The 15,338-nt window shown below is 39.3% G+C and overlaps 1 long non-coding RNA gene across 1 annotated transcript; it reads right to left on the reverse strand.

Annotated features, from left to right (window-relative positions):
* Positions 1-5,208: 5,208 nt before the first annotated feature.
* LOC112958997 lies at positions 5,209-14,609 on the reverse strand. The gene is made up of 3 exons (XR_003251551.1): positions 14,425-14,609; positions 14,100-14,128; positions 5,209-6,335 (listed from the first exon to the last, which is right to left on the reverse strand). It is a non-coding gene; the product is annotated as an uncharacterized LOC112958997 (long non-coding RNA).
* Positions 14,610-15,338: the final 729 nt, after the last annotated feature.

Genomic DNA, 15,338 nt, shown 5'->3' on the forward strand with positions numbered 1-15,338 from the left:
ACTGTCCTGAGACCAGCAGGCAAGGTATAGATTGGGTGCATACAACTCAATTCTCTACCTTCCAATACAAAGTGGCTGCTGAGAGTGGATCCTGATCTGTGCTAAATACCAAACCACCCCCAAGCTTTTATCATGCTAACAGGGAAGGTCAAAATCATGCCAGGGACTATGTGAAAAATTTAACAGCAGGAACAATTAAGTTTAATGTTCAGGCCTGTGGCAAGGTTAATTTTATTTTACTAGCGGAACAAAGCCTCGGAGCTCTGTGTCCATGATGTGTCGTCTCAAATCTAGCATCTGCCTTTACATATGCAGAATCCTGCAGCTGGGACATCACAGCTCTACACAATAGTGCAGGCTGGGTGCAGACAGCCTGGCAAATAGCTTTTCAGGAGAAGACCTAGGGGTCCTGGTGGGCAACAAGCTGAACACAAGCCAGTAATGCACCCTTGCAGCCAAAGAGGCTGAAAGCATCCTTAGCTGTATTAGGCATATCATTGCTACCTAGTCAAAGGAAGGGCTCCTTCCCCTCTGCTTAGCTTTGCTGAGAACAAACCTGCAGTATTTCATTTAGATTTGTACAAGAAACACATTCATAAATTGGAGCAAGTCCAGTGGAGGGTCATGAGGCTGGACAACTTTCCTTTGTTGGAGCTAGATTTGTTGAGCCTGGAGGTGAGAGGGATCAGTAGGCATCTTATTGCTGCCTAAAACTGGAGGGCACAGAGAGGACTGAGTCAGACTCTTCTCGCAGTCTCGCAGCAAAAGGACTATGGATAAGAGTTGTAAGCTGCAACAAGAGAAATTCCAATTAGATCTTAGGAGAAAAAAAAAAATCTAGGAAGAATTCTAGGAAAATTCCAATTTTAGGAAAATGAGATCTCAGAAAAAAATCATTTCCACCATGACAGTGGTGAATTATGGGAACAGGCTGCCCAGAGGATTTGTGGAACCTCTATATTCAGAGATATTAAACCTCGAACGCACAAGCTCCTGAGCAACCTGGTCAAACCAGACCAGCTGTGAGTAGTGTATGTGCTAGATGACCTCAGAAATTGTCTTACGACAGACATCATTCTATTATTTTATGCCTATATGATTCAAAAATCCAAAAACTATCATAAAGGAAAATACTTTTAATCTAAATATAGCTTCTTCAAGTCAAAATAAAGCTGGATTGTCTTTGATTTAGAATTGACCAAGCTGGCAACATCTCAGTTTTTTTTCATTGTTTGGGACTCCTTACTCCACTTCTTCTACAATGAAATAACGTAAATCATGTTCTCTTCTCCTTTCAGTATGTCTGGAAAAAAAAATAGAGTTAGTTTACAAACAGTAGATTGCAAAATTAAGCACTCAGCTAAGACTGCAAAAGATTTTTATACAACTTGGCTCTACTACCTTGCTTCCAATAGGCAGTAAGCAATTACTCCAAGGAAAATAAAAGATAATCAGCAATGATGCATGACACGTCCTTGTCACTTCTACTGGGAAGCACAGCACTGCAAGAAAGTACCCATTAGCAGGCAGCAAGTCACTTGGACAAATCATCGGTGCTTCACTACTTCACTGTTTCTGATTTTTGCAAAGGTAACCTGAAGGGAATCAGCTTGGTGAGGCAGAACTCTGCAGTGAGCTCTTCTGATTCACCCCTCCCAGGAACATCCCCAAACTCCTGAACTGCTTCGTGTCTCCCTTTCCCCATGCTGTAAGGGCCCTTACTTTAAGATTTTAAAACACTCTTCTGAATGTGATGACTAATAAGGTGCATAACCATCAGCTATTATAGGAGGGTCTATTCATTATGTATATATATATAATATAAATTTAATTACATAATATATAATACTGTAGTAAAATGAGGAATCTTAAGGTATCATCAACATCTGCTTTCAAACAAGCTCATACAGACTTAGATTACCTCTGATAGACTAGATCTTCCTTAAAAATTGTAAGTACTTGGGATTGCACAGACTCCAGACACAATCTGTTCCAGCACTTAACTAACTCTATAGTTAGAAAGTTCATCCCAATATCTAATCTATATCTCCCTTGTTACAAATTAGACTGATTACTTTTCATTCTTCCATCTGTGAACAAGGAGAACAATTGATCACATACCTCATTAAACTTTCAACCCACTTCATATCTCTAATCTTGTTCTTCACTTTTTGTTGTCTTTTCTATTTAAGATTTCTTCCAGTTTTTCCTCATAGGTCACATTTCTCTCCAGCCCTTTCCTGCTAGTCTAGATATTTCTTAAAATGTGGCATTCAAAGTAATGCTTTGAATATTTTGAAAGTAATGCAGCACAGAATTTGTAAAAGAAATTAGTTCATTTTATAGGACATAGCAGTCAATGCATTCAGAAGAGACATAAGTACACTTTATGATAGCACCATATGGTTGATCTATCTTCTCTCTGTGATACAAGACAAAATACCACCTCCAAATCCTTTTGCACAGTACTGCACAGTAACTACTTTCTCCCACTCTGTACTGGATTTTTCTTCCCTAAAATACTGTTTTTTGATTAGTCTTTATTAAATTCTACATTGTCAATTTTAAAACATTTCTCTGATTTTATCTAAATTATTTTCAATTTTAAGTCCATGCTCAGAAATGCTTGAAGTCCATGACAGACTGTTCTAATAGATTTATATACTGTTTTTCTTATACTCCTTGCTGCCTGTACAGTAATTCATGCCCTTCTCTAATTTTAATCTTATCTCTTTAGTGTTCCCYGCATTTACCCTCAAAAGTACTTTTCTTGAATTTTCGTATCTTTTTTTTTTGTGAATTTTCATCATTAGAAATCTCTAATGCAATCAGAATTTTACTGTATATTCTATTTTCTCCATGGCTACATTTGTGATTTTTATGCTTTTGTTCATTTTCCCCTTAAAATTTTGAATTTTGTTTTTCAAGAATAGCTTTATCTTCTGACTTTGAGTCCTCTACTTTCATTAGAAACTTCTAAAAAAAAAAAAAAAAAAAAAACCTATCTGCTATGTAAATAGTGCTTTAAACAAAATAAATACAAAAAAAAATTCCCAGAAAATTTTTAAACCTATAAACGTGATGTGTGTCCTGCCAGACTGCTTTTCCCAGCAGACTATTAGTGACTGGCTTCTACCATTACCAGTCATGTTCTCTGAGTGCTTCTCACCTTATTTAACCTGCTTCCTCACCTTATGGAATGACTTCCAGTAAAGCTTTACTTGAACTACCTTATATTTTCATTATGATTTCCATCATCCAGATATTCTGAAAAATCCTATCACCACTTTCTGAATCTAAATCTATACATACCTAGTACTATAAAGCCTCTTTTTTTTTCTCTTGCTTGTATATCTGCTAACAGAAGCATAATAAACACTGAAGTTTATTAACAGAAGTTAATAAACACTGCAGCTTGTACCTATAGATACTTACATAGGCACCCTTACAAAGGTGTGCCATTCCACAGCACTTAGCAAAACCAGGCATAAAAAGGTCACCTGCAGGCACTGTAACCAGTGTTAAAAAACATTTCCAAGACACACTTCCCAACACTGCTGATGTTCTCCCAGGAGCAGAGCTGTCCTTTCTCAGCTGGTGGACTTCTTCCCCATCCTCTTCCTCTTTCCTTTCCACTCCAGCCATGACATGGAAGTATCCATAATACCCAATCCATATGCCTCACCAATCCATACCCCAATCCATATACCTCATACCATGATGAAATAATTATTACTCTGGCTGCAAACCTCTCTATATATCATGCAGTTCAGCAGCATCCTTCCTATGTGTATTATATGTGATTTGCAGTTTAAAGTGGAACATGCTTTTTACAGCAGTATATACAGATAAGCATTATGGTTTCAATTAACTTCATAACACTTGATATTTTACTCTAAGCAATACATTTACAAACAAAATGGGTAYGTTGTGCTAACTGTGTATTAATCACTGATAACATAGAAGAAGGGTGGGCTATTTATGTCAGTGCTGCTAAAAGAAGTTCACTTTGCTCTAGTGGGTTCTCTGGTGAAGCAAGTCACTCTTCGATGTGAACAAGGGAGCTACAGGCTCTCCTGCAGCAACAGTTTAATCAATTTGCACAGAACTTTTATCCAAGGAATATCAAATTAGTTACCTGACGTTAACTATGCTCACAGCATTCCTGGACAGTACCTCACTATTGTTATCCCAAACACAACAAATGTGTCTTTGCCATCAAGCTGCCTCGAGTACTTAACATAAGCCAGATGCAAAGCACACGACTGGACTCCTTCAAAAACTCATGGCTTTTTAGAGGATCAAGATAGACATGCATTTGTGGATTTCTTTTTGATTAAGAAAGAACTTTAATTAAAAGTAGATGCTTTTAGTAGATGCCCATCCATGCTCCACCTCCACATACTGTCAGAGATCTCAGAGGGAGCAGAGCCAGGACGGTTCTGTTTCACACTTGGACAATACTTTTCCCTGCCTGGGAATGCCAGGCCCTGGCGGGGCAGTTTCCAGGGTAGGCAGGTCAGCTACATTAGCACGTTGCCCATGGAGCCAGTGAGCTGGAAMAAGGACTGCTTCTCCAACCATCAAAGCATCAGCACTCAAACRTCCTCACCCCAGGAGGTGGCCCCATTGCTAGTGTCCCCGTGGAGCAATGTGGGGCTTTGGGAGAGACCATAGCTCCCATCTGGCCCCAGGAGTTGAGGAAGGACCACAGCAAAACTTGTGGTCTTTGGAAACTCAAGTGGCCAAGTGCACCCACTTAGACATCTCAAAAGGGAAGACCTAGATAAAGAGCTACCAGCGTTTCTGCTTACCTAGGAGCTCAAATTATGAGCCCCCAAGAAAACTTGTCTATACTACCAAAGGTATGTAATAGCTGCTGACAGGCTCATATGACACATAGCTTTGTTTTGACATCTAAAGGATTATTTTCAATTATTTCTTCCTGGACAATTATGCTTATTCTAGCCCCATAATGTATTATGTCAGTCATCTCTGGACATAAAACACTTTAACAGTGTACAGTAAGATTTTTCTTCTGCTCACAAAATATCATTGGACCTATAATTACATTTCATAAAACCTTGGTATCATAATATAGCAGTCTCTTTCATAATGTCTCTATTTTTACAAAATAATAAAAAGCATATATGCATTATCTCTACAGCTTTAATTTATTTCTTGTCTATACAAAGTGTCAGAAATTTTGTCAAAAAAATTGATGCATTTTACAAGGAAACAACTAAGCTAGTGTAATATCTTGACAGGGCCATTACAAAATTGGGAGCAGGATAGGATTAGTTTTAGTTTGAAATTACTTAATTTCACCACATAACTTTGCTAATGGTGAGTCAATAATCTTTGTACCATTTATTAGCTCATTTACTTTCAACTCCAAATTGTTTCACATCATTTTAGGGGAGGGACCTCCCTGCCTAGGAGCTGTGTTGGAGGGTTTTTTCTTTTCTCCTCCTCTCCACACTCTCCCCCTTACCCTTGCTATTGCAGACTGTACAAATTCCAGCAAATCACCAGGTGCCTCCAGAATTTGGAGAAGAATCCTTTTTTCTTGAAGGCAGCTACAGAAAAGACTGTAGCAAAAACAGGTGCTTTGGTAGGCTTTATACAAAGTATACAGGTTAAAAAAACTGAAGGAAAAGCCATATAATCAAAGTGGATTTATATTTTAAAAGAAACTGATTTCCCTCATTCACTCTCATTCTCCATGGTTTCTCACATGTCTTAGAGTTTACGGGTATGAAAGAACRATTGAACGTCCAATACTTGTCCAAGATTACTTCTTGGGTCACAGAGGGCAAGGAAGAGCAACTGAAAAGTTCTTATCCTCTCTTTTTGGATTCATGCYGAGTGCTGATGATGATTCCTGAGCTTTGCAGCCTCAACCAAAGGCGGCAGCTCTGCAGAGAAGGACCTGAGGTCTTGGTAGGCAACAAGTTGAACRTGAGCCAGCAATGTGCCTTCACAGTAAAGAAGGCCAATAGTCTTCTGGACTACATTATGCAGAACATTGCCAGATGGTCGAGGGACGTAGTCCCTCACCTCAACTCAGCCCTAGTGAGGCTGTATCTGGAGTACTGATCTCTTTCCAGGCTCCCCTGCCAAGACATAAACCTATGGGATTGAGTCCAGTGAAGGGCCACAAAGATGGGATAGCACTGGAGCAGCTCTCATATGAGGAAAGGCTGAGAGCGCTGTGGCTGTTCATCCTGGAGAAGATGGGGCTCAGGGGAATCTTCTTAATACCGACAAATATCTGATGATGTGGTATCAAGAGGACATGGATCAACTCTTCTCAGTGATGCACAGTGACAGAACTGAAACACAGGAAATTATTCTTAAAAAATCCTCATTTTCTTAGTATGCTGGTGCCAAGAGTAGAATTAGTTTCCTAGAGTTTGTACAATCATTTTTGAACATTTCAAATGCAGTTCATATTTAAAAACAATGCTTACCAGTGTTTTAACTGAGTGTTACTAAATAGCTCAGTCTCCCTCGCTCCAGAACTCTCAGTTAGTCTCATGCATCCTGGTAATAGGATATGAGATCATTAACCTGTAAATCATTGGTTMAAGTCTCAAACAGGTCATTAGTGACTAGAAGGCATTAGTATCTAATGACTGGTTTCATTCTGATGGACAAATAGTCACCAACACATATGGCATTAGTAAGTTATTTCAATAGAGACGTACAAAATGAACCAGTTCCAGATTTTGCTTCTGCCAGTCTGAGATGCCAGCCTGTCTCCTTAATAAACATTGAAATTAATATTTTTTGCTCTCTTTCCAAATGTAATTCAAAAAAAAATTCATGTTTTTAAGGAACAGGATTGATTTTTCTAGAGAATTGTATCTTGCGACCGATTCACTATGGTCTAAGAGAACACAACAGCTAATGGACACTTTTCCCATAGCTGGAGCCTTTAATATCATCTCTTTCTTTCTCCTGTGTGAATTTCTCAGCATTACCAACACCTGGAAATCACAGTTGTCCCTGCTAATGTACAGAATCACTCTGCTCCATTTGCAGTAAGCCTCAGACATCCATGGTGACAAGATCCAAAGACTAGCAGGATTCTTGTATGTCACAGAGGTTATACTCGTGCAATCAAAGCCAACTATTAAGAGAGTTTTAATGCAACATATTCCAAGAAAATCCTTGTCATAAACATTGCCAGACACGTAACACTTCCAAAGATCTCTAGCAGATTTAAGTTTGAAGSCCACATAGATCACTGCAGAAAAAGAAAAAAAAAAAAAACAAGACAAAACAAAACATACACATATTGCGTTTCTCCTACTATTGAGAACACAGGACTAGAAAAACCTTTGATCAAGTATGATATAGTTTTTCTTTGAAAGATAGGAAGCACAAAGACCAAAAAATCTCAAAAAAAAAGTATGTCAGAAAGGGAAATCGCGAAAAATTAAAGCTATCAAGCATGCTCAAAGAGCTGATAAGAAAATTTAAATGAATACATGTAGTAGATCGAAGAAGCAAGACTTTATAGGCTGCCATCTGACCACACAGATACTATGCAACCATTCCCATGTATTTACCATAAGTTATTATAYGAGTCAGAAGTCACATACTGACCTTTGCAGTCCATTAATTTTATTTTTTCCTCCTGTTCAATTATTGCAAGACCTTGAGTCATTGTGGGTAACCCCAGGAGAATTGTAATTAAGAATTAATATAAAGCCAATGCGTGGTGCAAAGCTCTCAAGTACTTCTGTCACCATGTGTTCATGGTAATGMAACCATGATGAAGATTTTATCGCTGAGTAAAACACTTTTGAATGTACAGTCACTGACCTGCAAATTGTTCACATGGTGAATGTATTAAGATATTTGCCTAAAGATCTCTCTCACAACTGAGAAATAAGCCAGGCTGGTTTTGAATAGGATTTAACAAAGTAATCACCACCTACAAGTTTGAAAAATTGCTATCCATATGCCTCCTGCTGCAAACTGGGCTTAGGTATTCAGTATGTAAAATCCAATTAAGAAATAGGGTTTAGAGCTTGTGTTTTTAAGTTAATACCTTTCAAAAGCAGAGAATTAGGTTCCCAGTTCTTTCATATCATTAACATATGTCTAGGTAGATGCATGAAGGAAATACTATTCCAACAAGACTAATTGCGCAACCAACCAGGAGAACAGAGGCTGAACATTTGCAGTTCTTACCCTTTTCATTTAGCTACTCAATCACATCTTTAAACACCAGGATGGCAGAGAACAACATTGCACAGCAAAGACATCTATCAGAATGAACATTTCAGCATGCCCCAGTCCTGAAAGTCTGAGGTAATAAAGCACACATGATAGTGAAGGTGCATAGCCAGTAGAAAACAAAAACAACAACAAAAAAAAACTAGACTGGTCTGGCTCATAAGAAAACAGCTACTGTGAAGAAAGCTACCATGGAGTCTCMAAGACATAGTCCCTTTCCTCCCATTTGCCTGCAGGTACTGCCTCATAGGCCTTGTTCTGCTTGGCGGACATTGGCTGCACTTGCACCCTCCAGGCCTGCGTGGAGGGCAAGGCAGGCCCAGGGAAGGCCATATAACCCCCATACCATATCCCACAAAAGTGCACACCAGGCAAGRGCAGCAGAAAGCCAAGGCTCCCTCCTGGAGTCTCCCTCTTTACTTCCCTCCCCAAGGTCCTGGGACAGGCCCACCTTTCAGGTGGGAACATTGCTCAGAACCTCACAGAATCAGGCCTTGAAGGACATGGAAGGTATGTGCAGCTGCTGCCTGCATTTTATCTAACCTGCATAAAAATAGGCTACTTCAGTTTCCACAGCAAGCAGTTAATCTTCATAAGCATAACCTACATTCTTAGAAGGAGGAGGTGAAAGAAAGAACAACTCTCTGGAAGTTTATCCTCTGACATATTTTTCTTAAACTGACAGATTACATTAATAAGACATAAGAGGATCTATAYATTAAAAATCCTTTATTTAAACTTTAACTTTTTGATCTACAACAAACTGAAAAACTCAGAAAATTCAAAATTATATATGATATTTTATTTAAAAAGTATAAGAAAAAAGAAAGAAATAGAAACATAATACCCAAAATGAGGAGAGCGTAACACTTTCCTGTTGAAATTCTTAGCTTGTGTTGGTTTAAATCAAACAATTAACATCATGTTCTGGAGGCACACAAAGCAATGCTTCTTGATTTTCCTGGATTTGTTTCCTTAGGGCTTGACAGTGACACTTAGATGTAGCTCTCAATAAAGAGTAACATTTAGTTATGCCACGTTAGGAAAGAACCTCAARGGGAATTCACAGGTTCCTATTTTTTTCCCCCCCACTCAGATGGGGAAAGCATTTCACTGTACACTTAGGCTGTGGCTTATTCCTTTCTTCAGATCGAAGCAGCTCCACTATGTGAGGCACAAAGAGGAAGGGAAGGCAACCTAATCATCTCCACTCACTCCTCACTTCGGACACTTGTGAGAGAGAGAAATGACAAGTGTGGCCCATGCCATGAGGTCATGGTACCCCTGAACAGAGCCATCCGAGAAGAAAACAAAAAGCATGGGAACTTGTAGTTGCCACTGCTGTACCACCGGATGGGAATCGTTGGATTTGACTTTAATCACCTCCGATTTGACTTTAGTCACCTCCTTGGTTCAAATGTCAGAGCTAAGTACTTCAGAGAGGACTCATTTTCCCAGCATAAGAAGGGATGAACCTCTTTCAAGGACCTCCCATCTTTTTCTGACTATAGAGCTGAAATTAGGAAAGATGAATCCCAGTCATTCTGTTTCTTGCTTCTATAATAGCAGTCAAACACAGTCACATATGACTAACCTGGAGGCAGTATCAGATTCAGTGGATTTCTACCTGGAATACAGCTAGGCCATTATGGCAAACCTGAGAAACACTAGGTCCACTGCATTTGGTCAAATACAAACATCAAACTGGCTTTAAACATATTCCAGCTACTACCAGGTAGAAGTATGCCCGATCACATAGAAAATAAAATTCACATATAATACTGATAGTAGACTAGTTAGAGAAGATACCACAAAAGAAAACACAGGACAAGTGATCTAAAGAGCTAGATTGTACAGACCATTCAGTTCCTACATCTSAGACTATACTTCATATATTCCCTGTGCAAATTTATGAATCTTTTACAATGGGACCAAATTGGCAGCAATTGTCATGTTTTATTTGGCTGTAAAACACACAAGAAATTACATGGGGGAGATAATTCRAATATAAAACCTATCAAAATCAAAAAAGGCATTTTCCTCAGTTCTCACAACACCCACCATATTCTGTGATCTTCAGATTTAATGTCATATATTAAGCTTTGATTCTTTACTTAATGCAAGAGGTTTAACCTTTACAGTAGGTATTTCTAAATAACAAAGTAAGGTTCACCACCTCCAAGCTTTTATCCAAGCACAGATCATCACAGCAATGAAACTATTCACCCTGAAGTTAGCAAGAGCATTCACAGATAATAATTTGCAGAACAGGGTCAGAAGGGAGACCAGAATAGTAGGCTCTCTGATGTCAAAATGAGCATGTATACCTCAAAAACACTGGCCTTGAGAGGAAAGGACTACAGAGTCCAAAGGAAGAGAAGTCTTTTCTGTGTGCCATGGAATTCAGCCAGGTCACGTGATAACACAGCCCATGCATGCCCAGAAAGTATAACCATCTGACATTCCTTGCTTTTCCCTAAGAGGATAAATGGTTCATGTGAACTTCTAGCAAACAATACTGGGAGAAAAGGGGAATGAGGTTTTGGAGGTGAGCTATAAAGTTATAAAATTTATGACCTAGAAGCCACAGCTCTTGAGTCAAGAGTCCAAAACAGTTCTGTTGCTTTGACATTACAAGTCCCAGCTGTATGGAAATGCTCACAGCCAGTAAGAACATAATAGGTTGCCATGCCAGCTCTTGCTAGGTAATGAAGCCTCTCCAGCGAAGTGTTCACAGMCAATAAAAGTAATAGCTGAATTTCACTTATTTCCCCTATGCATCAGCACACTTCTGCACTTTTATATCTCTGGAATGTATGCATTATTAGATCCTTGTATGTACCCATCACTGTGGTGTTCAAGTGCTGTTCATCTTGAACCAATGCATGCTATCCAAAATACTCAATATCCAGCTTTAATTTTGCAGTTTCAGGCCATTTGTAATTGTTCCATATGCTTGGAAATGAGCCGGTGAAGCTTTCTTGGCTTTGCTCCCAACCCTTCCCATATTTGAGCAAGTTGTCTAATTAAAATAATTATGTTTCAAATATTTTTCTCATGGTGCCCAGAGGCCTTCTGTGCTTATAAAGTTAAAAATCATCATATCCTTATCCTTTAGTTATTAAAGTATTAACTGGTAGCCACTGAAAGTTCATTTACACATTTTCCAACAAGAATGTCCTCCCAGTGACACCACATGGAGAAWCTCTTCCTTTTCCTTTTGTGTCCAAGCATATTACTTGCACTGCAGATCAGTTACCGTTGGAGATCTGATTTGAATTATTCCACACTGATCCTCCCTGATGCCAGTGAGCTATACGGATTATATAGCAGAGATTGTCATGGGGATGGGGGCATCCCACAGACCAAAAGCAGGTTGTTTGCCTGAAGTGTTTATAATCTCCAGTTTATAATCCAGCAGCCCCATTCACCCAGCTGACAATTGCTGCACATCCGTGTCGTCTGCACTGGCATCCTCCAGACTGTACTCCTCTCACTGCTCCTGAAACAGCTGTTTCCTCCACAGATTGTCACAGCCATTAGTCCCTGCAGATACAGGCAGCAGCTTTCTAAATTTTTCCAAGAGTCTATCTTTGACTGGTCTTTCCCAAGGGGTTGTTGCAAAACGCAGTCCTTCTGTCTGGAGATACAAAAATATCCAATAACCTAGGAGATAGTATGGGGATCCATCTGTTTTGCACCCTTTAGCATAGTTGTTCCTCACAACGTGGCAAATATACCTTGGCAAGGCACCGTAGCAGAGTGAAGTCCCGCATCTGCAGAAAAGGTACATTCAGGGCAACAGCTGGGAAAGCTTCCCCCTAACGCCTGCTTTTTAATCCTGCCCTGGAGAGATGCCATCCAAGTCTTGCCATTGCTGCACTCTTTCTAACAACAGTTGTCAGCAGTTGACCATTTTCCCAGCACAGATGGACCCTAGACAGCTGTAGCCAAAAGTTATTGCTAAAAGCCATTCCCTGGTACGCCTTCAGTTTGCAATTCATGCTCAGACTCTTGCATTCCAGCAGCTTTTGCTCCACATCACTTACATCAGCTGGTATCAACATCTGGCCCAAAGTTTAAAGCTCAGATCCAGCTGAATCAGTACAGACTACAGCAATTTCTCTCCAGTGCAGAAGGCTCCTGAACATCATACCAAAATGAAACAGTTCATCAATTTAATGTCTCATAAGTGTTTGGCTTTTGGGCCTTATTCAAGATTTCCCATTTCCTAGCAGTAGTGCTATAGCCTGTCAGGTTTGAACCTGGCTTTTGGGGAACTGTACAGCCAAGGACAAGATGAAAGGACAGAGAGAAGACATTTAGATCCATCTAGGCTGGCAGACCCATGTGAATGCCATGTAGTAATAGCTTTCTCCAAAACAGTCTTAGTGAATGTGCTGAACTGCTGCTAGCATCGACGGAAAAAGAGAGCATATGTGCAACAGTTTCCCACATTTACTCCAAAATCATTTGAAGTAGGTTCCAGTCTGACAAAATAGGTGCTGTATCGAGTATCTCTGGTTCTCCTGGCATTACCTACACAAACACTGCTAGTGAAGTTGATCCCTGGTTGGAAATGGGACAGTCTTTCCTGCACTGACTAATCAGAGTCATCACTTCATTAGGACTGAGAATAAAGCAAAGGTTGTTAAGTTTATTTTACTTGGTTTGCACAAGGAAGAATGGAGGAAGGCTTTGTTTTATGTTTGTTAGAGCTTGCCCTGATTTGTTCCTGTTTTACTGCTATAAATCATAAATAGTACCATTTAGCTCTGTGGTACTATTCTGGTATAAAATTGTCATGAAATAAAAGCAAATTACCTTGTAAATAGAATAATGGATAGAATWAAAAAGAACAAAGATCATAGGTCATCATAGGAACTGTTGCTGAGACAGGTTTTACATAAGATTATAATTTTTATGCAGTTGTGATGATGGTAAAAGTGCTAGAGTATTTTTTTCCTGATTTATATATCATACATCACATTTGTCTATAAATTCACAAAATATCCTGGAAGCCTTAATGAAATACTAACCACAATTCTAAATAAAACGCAGCAATTAAAATTGAACAGGAATAATGCTTAGGCTAAACTTTGAATCCACAGAATCAGGGTGGTTAGCTTAAGTTCCCTTGACAACCTGTCCACGTACTCGCTCATAATGTGTGTATGCAAGAAATGGCAGAAGTGGAGTTAAAAGTTGTCATGACAACTTTACTTCTAAATGCTGTCTTTTGTGCAATGGCCACTTAGGGATACATGTTGCCCAGCAAAGCTCCTGACAGTGAAGTAGTTTCGCAGAAGTAGCCTGACAGATCAATAACCTGGTTTTAATTTTAACAGAAATGCATTATGCAGCTATATAGCCAGAGAGAATAAAGACTGAAGATATAATGAACCCAAGCATCAGCTAAACCAGATTACTTTGGGTCTTGTCAATATGCTAGTAAGACTTTTTTTTTCCAGTATCCCTCACTCTTCATATAGAAAATATTCAGATGGTATCCAAACTAGCAACGATGACATATTCATTTGCCATCTACAGTTTCAAATATTACCAAGCTATTTAATTTGTAAGGAATACAATCAGAAAATGCCTCCTCCCAGATGAAACAGGATAAGCTTTCTAACACTAGAGAGAGACTTGTCTACAGTGGGAAGTGTATGTCAAACCTCCTGCATAAAACATTATCTCCTCACACATGTTAACCTCTGAACTTCACAGCAGGAAGTCTTCGACAGATCATCTTTGCCTCATTTTCCTAGGAGARGAGCTTTTACTGAAAGTTTGTAAAGTTATGAGAAAAAAAAAAAAGAAAATAAATAATAATAAAAAGCCTTCACCTTCTGCTCTCTGTTCTTGCAAGTCCTCCCTGGAGAAAGAAAGAAAAAATCTCATTTGATCTTGTAGCAGATTTTATCCTGTAAAATATGATTTCTAGTGGTAAACAGTGATCTTTAAAAATGTATTTCATCTAAAACACTTTAAAAATCATAACTCTGAGCCAGACAAGGACTTAAATCCAGCACCCATGTAGATTGGAAAGCTCAAATTGCTTTCCAGTTTGAGTTTTCCTATCTGCTCCTGAAAATGTCACCAAAACTTGCTGATAAAGGAAACTCAGAGTAGAACTGCAAACATATCATTTTTGTTACCCAGCATGCTCACCTCAAAAATGTAATCCTTATCCTGGAAAGCACTGCCTGAAATAGGAGCTCTGCTTTATCACCAGTGTTTGTAACAAGCAGAATTTGCAGCCCACAACTCTGGCTCCTGCACACAGCAGAAATGCAGTAGCACATTAAAGAGCAACCACAGCAGCACACTATTAACTAACACCAGTGCCCTCCACATCCAATCCAGACCTCACCACCACTAACAGAGAAAGCTTTTACTTTTTAAGTGGATCCACTGCCCCCACAATCTTCATCTGCTCTGCATCAGACTTAATAGCAGCCCACTTCTTCAGAGCTGCTGTTCTCACCTAAGCCATAAACTCTGTGGGATCATGGGCCATGTGACCAGAGTAAAGGAGATTATCCACGTGGTGCTAAAAGGCTGATTCACCTGCCTGAGGGGAGTCCCTGCAACTTGGTTAATACGTGTAGCTGTTAAAAGCCATTGAAATGTTCGTGCTGAAAAGAAAAGCAACTTTTCTGTGTGATTGGTTAAAATAACTGAACAATGAAAACAAAGCAGAGTGAAATACTTACAAAATAAAAAAGGAGGAAGACAAAGGGTGAAGACATCCAGTTCTGAAAATCATCTTAAATCAGTCTTCTCTCCCCTACTGCTTTCTGCTCCTGCTCCTACCCCTTCTCTGTTTCCTATCTTCTCAATGTAACTTATAAARATCTTTGGGCTCTACTGTCAGTTTAGCTTTACAAATCCTCTGGCTGGATTTCCTGAAGTCAAGCAGGCTCAGTGAAGATCACTGGGCTCAGCTTACTCCCACTATAATCTCATCCAAATCCATAGAGTTACATGAAGGATAAGCTGGAAACAGTGATGTTTTCTGAATCTTCTGACATCCAGCTTTGGAGCTCCATAACTCCAGACTGATGATGCATCCGCTCAACGGT

This window comes from Nothoprocta perdicaria, unplaced genomic scaffold (assembly GCF_003342845.1).
Source record: "Nothoprocta perdicaria isolate Ctin4 unplaced genomic scaffold, notPer1 scaffold_94, whole genome shotgun sequence".
NCBI lineage: Eukaryota > Metazoa > Chordata > Aves > Tinamiformes > Tinamidae > Nothoprocta > Nothoprocta perdicaria.